Here is a 13,979-nt window from a genome sequence, read left to right as displayed (position 1 = left end):
ACGCATACATGCATCATATCCATCCTCACAAATGCCTATTAAGAATATTCTTAGGGACATTCAGATTTCAGACCATACAAATAAATATCTTTAGGAATATCCTATGGGAAAAAGTGATTATGCAAGCTAACTAGCCTCTCAAACCAAACCTTTCATGGCATAATCTGAGAGTTAGTGGTAATGTGGTATAGGTCATATATTTATCTTCATCCCGTCTGCAAAAACATTAAATAACAAAAATAACCCATCTTATAAAGACTAACACCGTCATGCAAGGAGTATTGAAAACAAGTTTTTCATCGCAACACTCAAACTGCTATTAAATGCATATCCGGAAAAGCATCGAAAATAGAAATAGCTAGCAACTTGCTAAAGTGGACAAAACAGATTAAATTTTAAATGAATGGCAAAGTACAGAAAATCTTTTCTACGAGTGAAGCAGTGTGTCAGGCCTTTCTGCACACCCTTCTACGGTCTGTTTAATGCTGAGAGGCAATTTAAAAAAAAATCAAATGTGAAGTAGTCAAAAGTCAGTGTATTAACGAAATCAACTAATTTGTTTCAACCTGCATGTTGAACATTCAGTCCAATTTTGGTCAACACAAGGTGACATTAAATAAAACCAGCACCATGATTAAAATCACTCCTAATTTTGGCAATTAAATAAAACACAATTTAGTACATCAGACATTGATCTAAAATTTAGACAAAATGTTTACTGCACAATGAAAATTTACTAATTTACAAGATTGCAATAAATTTAACTGGACTGCCAATTATGCAAATCTAATGTACTTAGTCTAACAGCTGAATAGAGTTAACACTGTTAGTATTAATTTATATTTGCAATATGTACATTGTATTAAATATTTTCCCTACCATCCATCCTACCCATAACTCCCCAAATATCTAAAATCTAATAAATTGCACTTCAGTTTTAGTTATTTCCTAGACCTTTGCTTCAAAGGTTGGAATCCTTGATCATGAACATTTGAGTGCTGGTCAAAACAGGATCTTGTTCCATAAATTGATCGCTTCAAATGAAAAGATGATGCAATTAAACAATCCTCAATCTGGAGTGGTATATCAAGATTTTAAAATGTATACATAACATCTTTGCATCCACCACAAGACTTGATTGAAATGTGTGCTTCTTGCGACAATTCTAGAACTATAAAGTTTCTAAGCCTACCTTAAGAAATAAGTCAGTTATTTTAACAATAAATGCAAAAGCTTATTTGCATATACTTAAATCCCTCAATCGAAATGCTCTGCAACCACTATCTTCTGTGCTCAGATCTCATGAAAGAAACGAGTTGGTACCTAGAAACACCGCAAGTATAGAAATAATCAAACCGTCAACCGCACAAGTACTACTGGTGTGTAGGGGCAAAATAGGAAGGAGAGTTCCAGTGGGGTGAAACTAGTAGAGTAACAGGATCACTGGCATTGAAATCACTGATAACCAAGGTTCCGAACAAATGCAATGGTGCAACATATTCAAAGTAAACATACGAGGAATTAACCTTGAGAACCTCATCTTTACTTGGCCAAAAGTATTTTATGCAAGGCATTTTCTTTTAAACAAGGTCGAATCTCCTCAATGATTGCATGGCCTGATCACATGTCAGCCAATAGTGACTTCTTGTGTGGCATTTCAGAATGTCTAGATACACTATTTGGAATTATTTCCATGTAAAGTTTACTTCCTCCAAGCATCACAACCAAAACCTGTTCTAAGGTGAGCCCTTATAATTTTAGATTGTGCAAGACCAAATCCTGAAAAAGGCTCAGCTTTAGTCATTGCAATATTTATCCTATCGCTTTAGATTCGTTTGCTCGCACCAACTGCTCTAAAACGAACTACAATGATTTAAAAAAAAAAATCAAACTGATAGTAGTGAACAACGTTCATTATACCGTATTCTCAACAGGTTAGTTCAAGATATTGCCGTCGCCCCCTTCCCATGCTGTCAAACTTTATAGATCCAAGTTCACTCAATATTTAGAACACAGTCCATTTGCTTTTAAAAAATATATATAAAGTGATCCCTATCCGGCAAGAAGTTATGCGAGATGTCGCTTAGGATGCCGAAAGGATACAAGTCGCGCCTGAACCAAAACCATCCACCATACATCACTCCGTCAGGGGAGCCGCTTCCGGGTGTGAGAGACACGAGCGACGGCCAGCGCCCCCCGGGGATCACGCCACGTTCGAGGGGTTCCAAGCCGGGCTGGTGCTGCAAACGAAGCTGACAAAAAAGAAACATTCCAACAAGCATAGCTTCCATCCCTTCCCCATCCAATCTCACATGCATTCTGCAATGCCAGGCTATCTCCATTCTTTTGCTACTAAACGACCCAAAGGCTTGGCGGGAAAAGACGACGGTGTCTCCTAGATACAATTACGATGCAGATGGAGGTTGGCGCCTCTCCATGTGCCCGACACAGTTGAACCGAGGACACCTCCGAAACCCCTCGCCAGGTTCTGGGCTCATGACGACTGGCAAAGCGTGTTGAAAATGCAAACGCAGGCCTATTTACTATTAGTTCTACCATACGTTAACGTGTCGTGAATGAACAACGCACACGGTCTAGGCATGGTAAATAACCCTCGAGGTGCAACCGTTCACCGTTTCCACCAGTTAGCTCCGATCGCTCAATTTCCAATGCACAATTCCAATTCCAGCCTGCCCCCAAAGCTAGTCCCGAAATATATCCCGATATAGGACTAGCGAACCTTGCATGTACTTGAAACCAGTATAATTTAATATGAAGTAGTAGATCTGAAGCCGAGTACGAACCAAATGTCTTCATTCGACCGCTCTATCCACCCTGAGATTGTTAGATTAAAAAGGTCTGTAGTGGGCAGTTTCTTCAACCCAAGTTTTGGAAGGAAAGGGGCAATGTGCAAATGCCATTCTGAACTGAAAACACAGATGAGAGATGTTTTACAAATCCAGAGGAATCATTTCTAAATAGTGCTAAATCTATCAAGTGTAGGCGGTGTTCGATTTCAGTGAATGAAAGTCTCAAATTCACTAATTTAACCTCGAAAAAGTAGAGTTTTTAAAAAAAACACTTCCACGCACGTGCCGATCTTCCAACCGAAAGGCCGGTCTATTCAAGTTCGACGTGTCGAAGGCATCAGTCAAGATATTTAACGTAAACATTCTTTCGTGGATGCAGTTACCCGAGTGAACCGTTCCATACAAGTTCCTTCCTAGTTATAACTGCCAGCGCCATTCAATTGTATGCCGAACGACCAGCGCAATACATTTAATTGGGGAACCCATCGAATATTGAAATCACGTGCAGTAATTTACAAAGCCACTTAAACGAAGCATCTCTCCCCCTCAAGGAGTGATTAAGACAAAAGTAAGAGGTAGAAATGCAAACAGCCTGCATTCGGTATAGCAATCTGATGTAACGGGATCTCACCTAGATACTATCATAGCCTTATAACCGACATTGCACTATCTCCGTGGGAGATAACATTTGTTTAAAAAAAGTCAAACCATACGTTGCTGTTGTGTGCAGAGTTAACAAAGCATTCAAAATTGAGTCTGTAAGATCATGGGCTTCACAATCTGTCATTTGATAAAGTAGCTCCTGCAATCCTAACCACCACACGGCTGCACCCAATGGATTTAAAGAAACGCGACACACATAAAACATTATACCAACTACCTTTTCTATTATTTTTGATTTTGTTTGAAAATAATTTCCTTGAATAACGACATTTATTCGCAATTGCCGAAATTCCACTTTATCACCGGACTGAGTATTGCCATTCAAAACCAAATTATTTTCATACTAAAACGTTAAAACCAAAAACCAATGGAGCGGTTACTTACCTTCTGGCTTTTAGGAAGTAGAAAAGTTAAGTGCAGTCCTTCTACGAAAAAAGGTGATGCAAAGGGTATTAATAGTTCAAGTACTGTAGACCCTGAAGTGAAAGCGGTTTATAGAAGTAATTTGGGGTAGAAAAGTGTGCCTGAACGTCCAACATAGAAATAAAAAAAATGCACAAAATAAACTTTAAAACAACCCAAATGAGAAGTCTAATTAATTTAATTAGCATATAACGTTAAGCAAACTTAAGAAAAAAAATAACTTAAATGAACAAAAGAATTCGGGACCGTCAAAGCGGCTTTCAAATCTTCCCCTACAGCAGAAACACCAGCTGCATCCCGCTGTAAGGAGGTCTGACGCAGATTAGAAATAAGAAGGCGCTTTTTCTGTCACTGAGAGGTGTGTTCGCGCACAGCTTTATAGAGCCGAACAGCACCGCATCCGTACACCTTTCCACATCCGCACTCGCTCAGTAACACAGCACAGGCACAGGGCCCCGCACGCCACCAGCAATCGTTGCACAGACCCTCCTACAGCGGCGGCGGACGTATACGGTGGAGCGGCAGCCCTGCTCGGGGGAGGGAGGGGAGGGAGAAGGAGCCACCGATTGGCCGAGACGCCGCTCCCCACCCACGGGCTGCATAGCTCGTGTCCCCGTCCACCAGCGGGCCCGGAGCGGGCGCGTGCCTGCCTTCCTGTCAATCACGGCCAGGGGGGGTGCAAGGAGGGAGAGGGAGGGGGTCGAGCAGAGAGGAATCCGCCCAGCCTGTTATTCGCAAGCAGGTTGGCTTGAACGCAAAGCTGCCTTTTTCCCCCCTCTCCCCCCCCCTCCCCCCCATATCATTGAGTAACATAACCAGGCAGACGACTGAAGAAGCGACGTTATCCCCCTCATTCTCGCCGAAAACAAAGAGCGAAATCATGATTTTGGATTAACGTCGCACTTTAAAAAAAAAAGCCAAATCAGATTTATTGTTTTCAATATTCCAGTTAAACCACTCATTTTAAATGTGTCAAAAATTAGCTGCCACATTTCCTCCGGTTATAGCTTTGTTTTGTAATAGGAAAATGCCCTACTGTATTTACTGTTGGTAAGTTACTGTTATTTTTGATTCCGATACCCTCTCCTGGGTCACTTGTTTTCCGTCGCGTAACTAAATGTAGAAACCAACCAAAGTACAGTCCGTTTTAATCGTAATGATTATGTAAATACATTTATATAGAAAGATTGGCATTAAGTGAGGAAAATAAACCATAGTGCACTATAGAGAATTGCTTCCCTCAAATTTATTGCTCTAAATTTCTTTCCTCAAAGTAAACCTTCCAATCTTTCAACCCATCGAGTGACATTGATCTTAGGCGGAGGCAAAACACGTTTTTTAAATGATACATCCCTACAACGCAAATTACAATTGATAACGTAGATCCCAATATTCTGCATGTGGTAATTTTATAAATTACTGAAAGTTCAAGTTTTTATTAACGTTGCCGCTGTCAGATATGTTCAGGTAACGGGTTTTTTTCAGCGAGCCCAAATCCTCAAACAAAGCAACATTTCCTGCGTGCATTCGAGCTAACAGGGTCATTGAAGCAGCCCGCGCCAGTGTACAATTCCATTGCTAAAGAGATGGTGCACAACAACGTGCTCCTATTGCTTTTACAGTACGTTAGATCATAGCAAAGAAATCCCATCAAATCATGATGGATATGAAAAAGGCTTCTGGTTAACTGCTGGTGATATCCGTTGGGGTATGACTAGTCATGTAACATTGGTACAGGGTAAAGCTCATACCACAATGAGGAAACGATCAAACCTGACAGTGAGGTGATTCTACAATCGCTCCGAGAAAGCAGTCGTTACACGTAAAGCTGTTTGACACAAATGTGGATCTTTTGCATCTCGAATTCTGAGTTTTTAGACCAAACACAACTAAACAAATCGGAGAAGGGGTGGGGGAGGTCAAACCTTACCAACGCGAGTAATTAACGAGAGCTTGTACGAAACAATGGAGGTGTAAGGAGATGGACTAACATGAAAGGCTACGTTTTATCATGGGTACCAAAACAAGAGCCTTGTGAACTGGATGTTCATTTCCACACGTATGGGAACTTGAGTAACATCGACCTGAGAATATGTTACTGTTGGATCAAGGGCACCAGTAAATTAAAATGACAATTGCATATGCAATCGTGTGTTATACAGAACATAACTCCTCAATTTAATGTTTTCGTACACCATTCTATTGCACGGTACTTTTTCACTGTCGATGTCAGTTCACGTTTGGAGTCGTTTACTCGACTCGAATATAGATGTTCTATATTTGAAACAATGCGAGTTTGAATAATGTTCCTATTTCAGTATTGTCAGCGATTAGGAACGCGGGTAGAATACCAGAAACCCGGTTAGCGACAAATAATAGCCTTTGTGAGTATCATATTGATGGGAAGTCATCTGCGAAAAATCAACAGAAAGCAATAACTGATAATGTGACGTACTGATGCAGTTTTCTTATCTTGCAGTCCGTAATGGAAACTGCCTTTATTTTCACCACAGCAAAATGATATGTATAAAAGTGACACTCAAACGGTAAGTAACTTTCCATTAATTACATCGGCAAAGGTAGTTGCGTTTTTAAGGATCAATTCCATGGACGAATCATTTTGATCGTTCCAGTGTTTACCAGCCAGTACACTAACGATTCCTCAACGGTTCTGGTATGACAGAGAAAACTTACAACTTTTAACTGTCCTGTGTGCGGAAGGATTTCAATAATCGTAAATGAAAAACGTAAACGAAGAACTTCTTCAAAACACCCGAAACATTTTAAATCATTTTTTTCCCAAATGAGAACATTGAATGAACTTTTAAATTAAAAATATTGTAATTTAACTCTCGATGTATGACTTTATGCGGGCCCACGTGGAATGTATTTATTTTCTATTCCTCCCAATTCGTTTATTGCAATTCTAACTAATTCTGCAGGATTTTTCCAAACGTATTTAAATATGAAAACATAAATTGTAGAATATATTCTGCATTTCTCTTTTTAACTACAACCTTTGTGCAAAACGTTGCGTGCATGCGGAAGTGGATTTGGTTTCCACATCCTTAGACCATCTCACTATGGGTATAAGCATCCTGTCAAACAAAGATTTTCAGAGAAGTGTGTATCATTCTACTGTAATATTAAAATTGCCATTAAGGTTGGAAAAGAAACACCACATATTACCCTTTACTGTAAAACAATTTACATTTGAGTACCGTTATTTCCACTTACGAGAATGTAAGCGATAGAACACCGTGATAATAATGGACACACGATAAACTAATTGCATAAACCACTACATTCGGTAATTTTATTAAAGGATTTGTGATCGTGGAAACACGGATATTCCAACAAGTTGGTGCGTCCATTAGTGCAACAAGAATATTATTCACATCGAAATCACATCCACTTTCAGATTAATGAGCATCCAAGTAGATGTTCTGCTGAGTGAGCAACGCCAATTGATTTCAATTTAATTCGCTGGAATATATTATCCACGACTCGCTTTAAAAGTGCACATAATTCCACAAACAGCTACTTAAGTCTAATCTAGATTTTCACTATTCAGATCTGTCTTTACTGCGTGGAAACCAGATCCAACCATGAAAAGATGGTATCATAGTTTCAAGCATGCCATAAGTATTAATCAAACTCTTGTAACTTCTGGATTCAAAGTGAATTCATCTGTCTTGGGCACTTTCATAAAAGCACGTGGTTACATATTTCAAAGTCACGTAGTTTCACTACACAAGCAGTCGCGAAAGGAAAAAAAGCCTCCACCTGCACCCATCGCGATCAAATGAATAGCTAAAACTGAAAACTAAATGAAGAACGAATTATCAAGATGAACAGTTTTCAATTCGTTTCCTTCTGTGCAGCTTTTGTGATCTGCTTAGAGCTGGTGTAAAATGGCGGCAGCATAGAAAGACGGGCTATCTAATTTAGGATAGACCGACCAGTCTAGTCCTGGACCTAGCAGTAATAACAAATGATTGTTCTCTCAATAAAACCAGCAGCGAGCCAAGCTTTAGGAACGGTAATTACGACCCGCAAACTGACAGTCGGATAACGCATCATAAAAATAAAACCGACTGTATCAACGTTCTAGCTATTATTCTCAACTCGTCTTCGTTGAAACAAGCTATTATGATATTTGAACCCAAAAGATTAATAAAGATTCTGTATTTCTATAAAGCGCACAGCACGTATCAACCATGCAATCAAGCCTACACCTCATACGGGATCAGTTTTCTAAAGATCATACATACTCGGAGACGCAAATAGTACATACAAGATGTGGCACAGCGAAGAATTTGTAGGTTTTCAAACGTGATTAGTATTCAAGGCCACGATCAACAGCTAAGAAGCCTTGCATTGGACATTTAGTTTATGCACTTTACCACTTGTACTTGGAGATCAGTGGGATTTTATGCCTCTGCTGTTTAACCCTGGCCATAACATCTAGCTGTTTGAGAATGTAATTCCCTGCACTAAGAGCTTGTCACAAAAATAAGGGATCTTGTAGTTAATATGATATGTTTACAATTTTGTCTTCGTGACAAATTACAACCCCGAGGAATTACATTTCGGCTGTCACTTTGACTTTGTTTGTTACCCGTATAGACATTTAAGATGTATTGATTACCAATTGTGACATTTAGCCCGACTGTTAAATGCTTATTTTAAGTAATTAACAACTGTTTGGCTTGTGGAAAAGCACCCTCCGTCGAATCAATGAGAAAAGCAGTCTTGTTCGTGTGTGATTCTTGAGACGGGATGAATATAAATTAGAAAGACTAACATTTTAGTTCAGATGGTAAATTTTGTAGTGTGTTACATAAAAATCGCAAACATTTCAGCCTTCTCTCAGTTTAAGACTATCAGTCTGCTATTCATCTGAACCGCCAGTTTATTTGACATTTCACCTCTGATAAGACAATGCCCGTTTCGCGGCAAGTTCCAGCATGGGGATGAAGGGAAACGTCACCTGTATTTTATGCACGAAGTAATTGTCTAAGATTTTTTTCTCGGCACCACCACCCCCCCCCCCCCCCCCCCCCCACACAACCCCACCCCCCCAACCCCACCCCCTCCCCCTCCTCCCACCTCCCTCTCTTCCACCTCAACCGTGTTTGTTGATAAGGGGAAACTCGATCGTGGTGGTTCTTCAACGTATTTTAATAACAAATTAATATTTATCTTTTGAGTTTTTACGATTGCAGGCCGATTACACCTTTGTAGAACGCCCTGGTGTTTTTCGGGCTATGCAGTGATTGGTATCGACAGATTTAATTAATTTTCCGATTTTGCATTTAGATTAACACATTTTCGCCGAAGATACGTGCTCTCGTTGTAGTGCAGTGTTTAGCATCAATCAATCAATCGTTCTTTTTGTCTTCAGATCAAATGTTTTCAGAAGAGAGCAAGTGATAGCGCCAGGGTGCAATAACAAAGCTACACTATATCAAAAGCCGACTAGGGTCCAGCGAGAGGCAGCAGCCATAGGAACAGCTGTCTTATCGCCAGACTGCAGCGATGGAGATGACTCGAGAGGTGCTCCACAGATAATCACTTAAATAGGTTTGCAACGCACCCAACTTCACGCTTGATAAGACCTGCCCATGGTAACAACAGCACCAATCCAGCTCTTGCCTACTTTATCGCCGCTGTAAATTAAGAAATTGAAATTCATGTGATATTAGGATAGGATTTCCAGATAAATTAAACGCAGGGAAGTGGGAAACAAATGAATTCGGTTCATATAACTGGTATTCTAATACAAGGGGACATAATATAAACATAATACCTTTCATAAGTCCAGATATTAGTGCCAGTTTTATGGTTTACCGAAAAACTAAATTCTCTTTCGCCAGTAACATCACAGATTTGCTATGTAAAAAGTATCTTACATTATGGTGTGTGCCGGATGGTGTATGCATTATGACCCCGCTGATCCTTCAACGCGTTTTTTTTTAATGTGCGCATACAGCAGTTCAGTTGAATCGTTTTCAGAACCGCATATAATTGGTATTTTTGCTTTGTTTCAGTTCACTTAACGTAGTTTCCTTCAACAGAACTCTTGGAAACACGGGGCTCTCCGATGCAATTAGAGCTTATTTTTGCATTTGGATAACTACAAATTGTGAATTGTTAGAATTGAAAACTTCACCAAACATTATTGATTCTGAAGTATATTTATCTCCAGGTGGACATTGCAGAATATATTTGCGTCGACAACATCCGCTACTTTGAATGAACTTTCTCTATAGAAATGAACTTACATTTTACTTTATCTTCTTGGGTGACATTTGATGTAGGGGGCGCGAAACACGAGCAAACTGCTCAGCCGGTCTTTGAAAATATGCCAACTATCGTGTTTGCGTCAGATGAGACAGATTTTCAAGGTTAGATATAACTCTACCGCCCGAATGACCACAGAAGACTTTGCAACCGAATGGTTGGCTCAGTCCTACATTGCTACATCAAAGCAAAATCTATGCGGTTGTTATATCTTCTGTCGCGATGTATTTTATAAACGTGATAGGAACTTTGTCCTAACTCCAAGTATTACGCAGCTCAATGAAATTATTTCTGAATTGAAATTAATATGATAATGTATTAGCAAATTGAACTATTTTCCAAAGTTATTAATTATCGCTAGCTGCAAGTTGTAAATTTTCAGAAATTAGGTATATTTGTGTTGCCCGAACTCTTTCCCTCCAAACCGTATGTTTTGTACATGGATTCTAGGAAAAACAATCACTTCCTCTATCACTTGCAAACTATTTACACTGGGCTGAAGAATTAGTTCGTTTCTCTGTGCATTTAGCTGATCCCCGAGAAATTACACAATGCGTTATCCTTCAAATGCACATCTTTCTAGTCGTATTTTAGGCTAATGAATATGGAGACAATGAAGCAAATACATTGCTTCGTTCAGTGTCTTCGTGGTGTTTTCCCACAAAGCAGCAATCATCATCATCATCTATTTGGACTTTAAGCCTCTATAATTACAATCATTCAAGCACCAGTTGCGTTAAAATGGGGTAAAGTCGTTCACCTTGTATGCATTTGCAGTCATTGTTGATTACTGCAACGTTTCGAGTGCCTCTGCTTAAAAAACGTGACTTTTAATAGAAATTGTTAAGCCAGTGTCTGTCACAATTATTGGAAGGTGGTGCGACAATTGCAAACACCCACATGAAATTTAATCTCCCATCAGTCTCTGCTTACAAAGGTACAACTTGTCTGGGTACAATTGAGAAAATCAATTAAAGAACAGTGTCACAGAAATTGAGTTCAAAAAGTCAAGTATGGTTGTTTTCAGATATTAGCATATTCTTGTTTTTGTTTAAGTTTTCACATTTCAATCACATCTAAATTGCATCTTGGCAATTGAAGTACTGTCACTGAGCAGTGCTAACCGCGTTGTGAAATATTTCCCAAAGAGACTGTGATTGAAGATTGACGGATGGGAGATAATGGAAATAATTATTGTAAACTGCCTCTCGACAGCCCCAAGTACTCAGCGCATTCACTCACTTGGCTAATGCAGCTTTAAATGTTAAGCCAACAGTTATTTTCTTGAACACATGACGGATAAAATATGAATTAGCTATTATAACCATTTCACTTGGTCAAAACAGTCAATTTTGGGGTCAGCTAATGGGGAAGAGAAATGTATGCGATAGTGGCAAGGGATGTTAGCTTTATTTAAGAATGATTGATGTTGGCAGAACTTCAATAGAGTGAGTGTTTCAATAGTTGCAACGTAAATATCTTATTTTCCCGATAAAACAGACGGCGAACATTTGAACTACAGAATTTATTTTTTGAACGAGAGGGTTTTGCTGGGTTAAAGCAAGTTAAAAATGTCATAGTTCCTACCGGCTGGAGCTGTCCATGGTGCTGAAAGAATGCATTCTCGATGTGCTCACACCTTTTAAGATTTCGCTGGTATATTTTTGGTTGTTTAATGTCCGAACGATCCAAGAATTGTAAGATAACGATATCTACAGTTTAATGAATATGACTAGGCCAGCAGAAATGTGAAGTTTCGAGTTTCCGAAGTGATAGGAAATTTACTTTCCTACATATATTATTCACGGTAACCCAGGTTTAGAACGTAGAAACCTCCAAGTTCATACTGCTTTCTAATATGTTTACTGAAATGAACGAAGATCGGTGATTTATGATTTAGAGGATGATTTATGCACAGACGATGATTTATATTATCATTTTCTGCCAGCATTACATATATAGATATTCAAAATTAAATGTGGGAGAAGGATAGACATCAACAAGTGATTAATGTGTCCTTAAATATGAACCGAGTTGGCGAAATAAATAGCATTGGTGTTGTGAATATGGAACGATCGTACCTTGGTTGATAGACTGAAGATTACATTAATAATGTTCTCAACATAGTATATAGAAAACTTGTCGAACTGTTATATAGAAAACAGTTATAGAAAACTGCGTTTATCTTGTCCGGTTTGGTTTCATTTCGCACTTTATTCTTGTTTTCGCGTTCATGTCGGAACCACTTAGTTTGTATAATTGAAATATATTTAATCAAATCTTGCGCCGAATTATTATTTCTCCCAAAACATAGTCAGATATTAGATTTTTAGTACTAGATTAAAACCAGCTAAACCACTGTTAAATTAATCTAGAGTGTAGGCTTTTATTGAAACGCTGTGTGCAAACGGAATATAGTTACCGCAAATTCCTTTTGCAACAGTTCTATTTTGAATGCCCCTGGAAATGAAAGTCTTTTGAAACTATTTAATAGTAATGATTTTACTTGCATTTGCGATCAAAACTATAAACGGGGTAAACTATAACAATGGCCAATTTGGAATACTCTGCAAGTTGTTGGTAGTAATCAGATGGCGCCATTAATCTGGCCAGTGAGTCCTCGGGGATGTCTAGGTTCACTAACCTGGTAAGTAAAACAGTTGGTTGTGTCAAATAAGAAAAAAAGCGCACATACTATCAGTTAAATGTGCCATGTTTGGGAAATTTATTAGCTTTTCTTACCAGAGGGCGAACATTACTCTGCAGCAGGAATTTCACTTTCCTTTGTAATAGCTTGGTTTAAATGGTCTGATTAGAGGGGAGTTAGATGGCACCATTATTCGTGCAAAAAGCGAGGGAGCAGGTGCAGATGCGCGGCGGATCGATTTAGTTGTGCACAGATAAAATAAGAAATCAAGGATTTACACGTCCTTGGCACCACTTCGCGGCAGTAGAAGATTATAAGGAGACTTTCATGACAACAAAAAGGGCATAGTTGAATTGTGGACTGGCTTACCTGTTGCTGTTAAAATACAATAAAAATGAATACCATAATTTTGACTGATTGTATTGACATCGAGCCAACAAAGACCAGGATGCAATACAATTACGGAATGAGAATGTTAGTGCTCAAAAGGCTGTTTTAAGCAAATATGTTCGTGAATACAAACCACCCCAGGCATGGAAGTTGCGTTTCTTGCACTTTTTTGCCGAAGGTTTCATACGATTCCGGAATTTGCGATAGCAAAGCCGTGTCAACAGCCGTGTCAACAATTAGTTCAAGAAAACTGCAGTAACGAGTGCGAGATAGTGAATAGGAACAACTGCAATGTTGTATAGAGTGCAACACGTTTCAACCACTGTGTAGAGCCACTGTATATATTGTGTATAATAATTAGTACACGCAGTTTTTTATTATTTTTTCTCAATAAATTTAATGTAATGTCCAGTGAAAAATATTGAAGGGTGCAGTTATATAAACCCCCGTATCCCATAGTTATTTATTAAGATACAACAACCAAAAAGAGGAGGGGTGGGGTGGTGGTAGGGGGGTAGGGGTCTTCTAATTATTTAGCCAAGTCAGTACTCAACTGCATTGTCTTTGTGCACATTAACACAACATACTGCTTTACATCAGAAGATTAGTTGTTTTTCTTTAAATGGGAGAAGCATTGTTGTTAGTATCTAACCCTAAAATCGGATGACACCAATTTCTCTAATTAATGCCTCACATTCCTGGTGTTTACATTCTGATAAGATCATTAACTTTTACGGTTC

At 39.0% G+C, this 13,979-nt stretch overlaps 1 protein-coding gene across 4 annotated transcripts in view; it reads right to left on the bottom strand.

Moving 5' to 3' along the window:
• elavl2 (ELAV like RNA binding protein 2) overlaps nucleotides 1-4,562 on the bottom strand; it is a 101,794-nt gene extending 97,232 nt beyond the window's left edge. For 2 of the 4 annotated variants that reach the window (XM_033017825.1, XM_033017826.1), the window contains exon 1: nucleotides 3,858-4,282. The gene's annotated coding sequence lies outside the window, so the exon portion shown is untranslated. Of the gene's footprint in view, nucleotides 1-3,857 lie in introns of all 4 variants that reach the window. The other 2 variants (XM_033017823.1, XM_033017824.1) reach the window with 2 other exon arrangements.
• Nucleotides 4,563-13,979: the final 9,417 nt, after the last annotated feature.

The sequence above is a fragment of the Amblyraja radiata genome, chromosome 3 (genome assembly GCF_010909765.2).
Source record: "Amblyraja radiata isolate CabotCenter1 chromosome 3, sAmbRad1.1.pri, whole genome shotgun sequence".
Taxonomy (NCBI): Eukaryota; Metazoa; Chordata; class Chondrichthyes; order Rajiformes; family Rajidae; genus Amblyraja; species Amblyraja radiata.
This window is presented reverse-complemented; position numbering and strand designations above follow the sequence as displayed.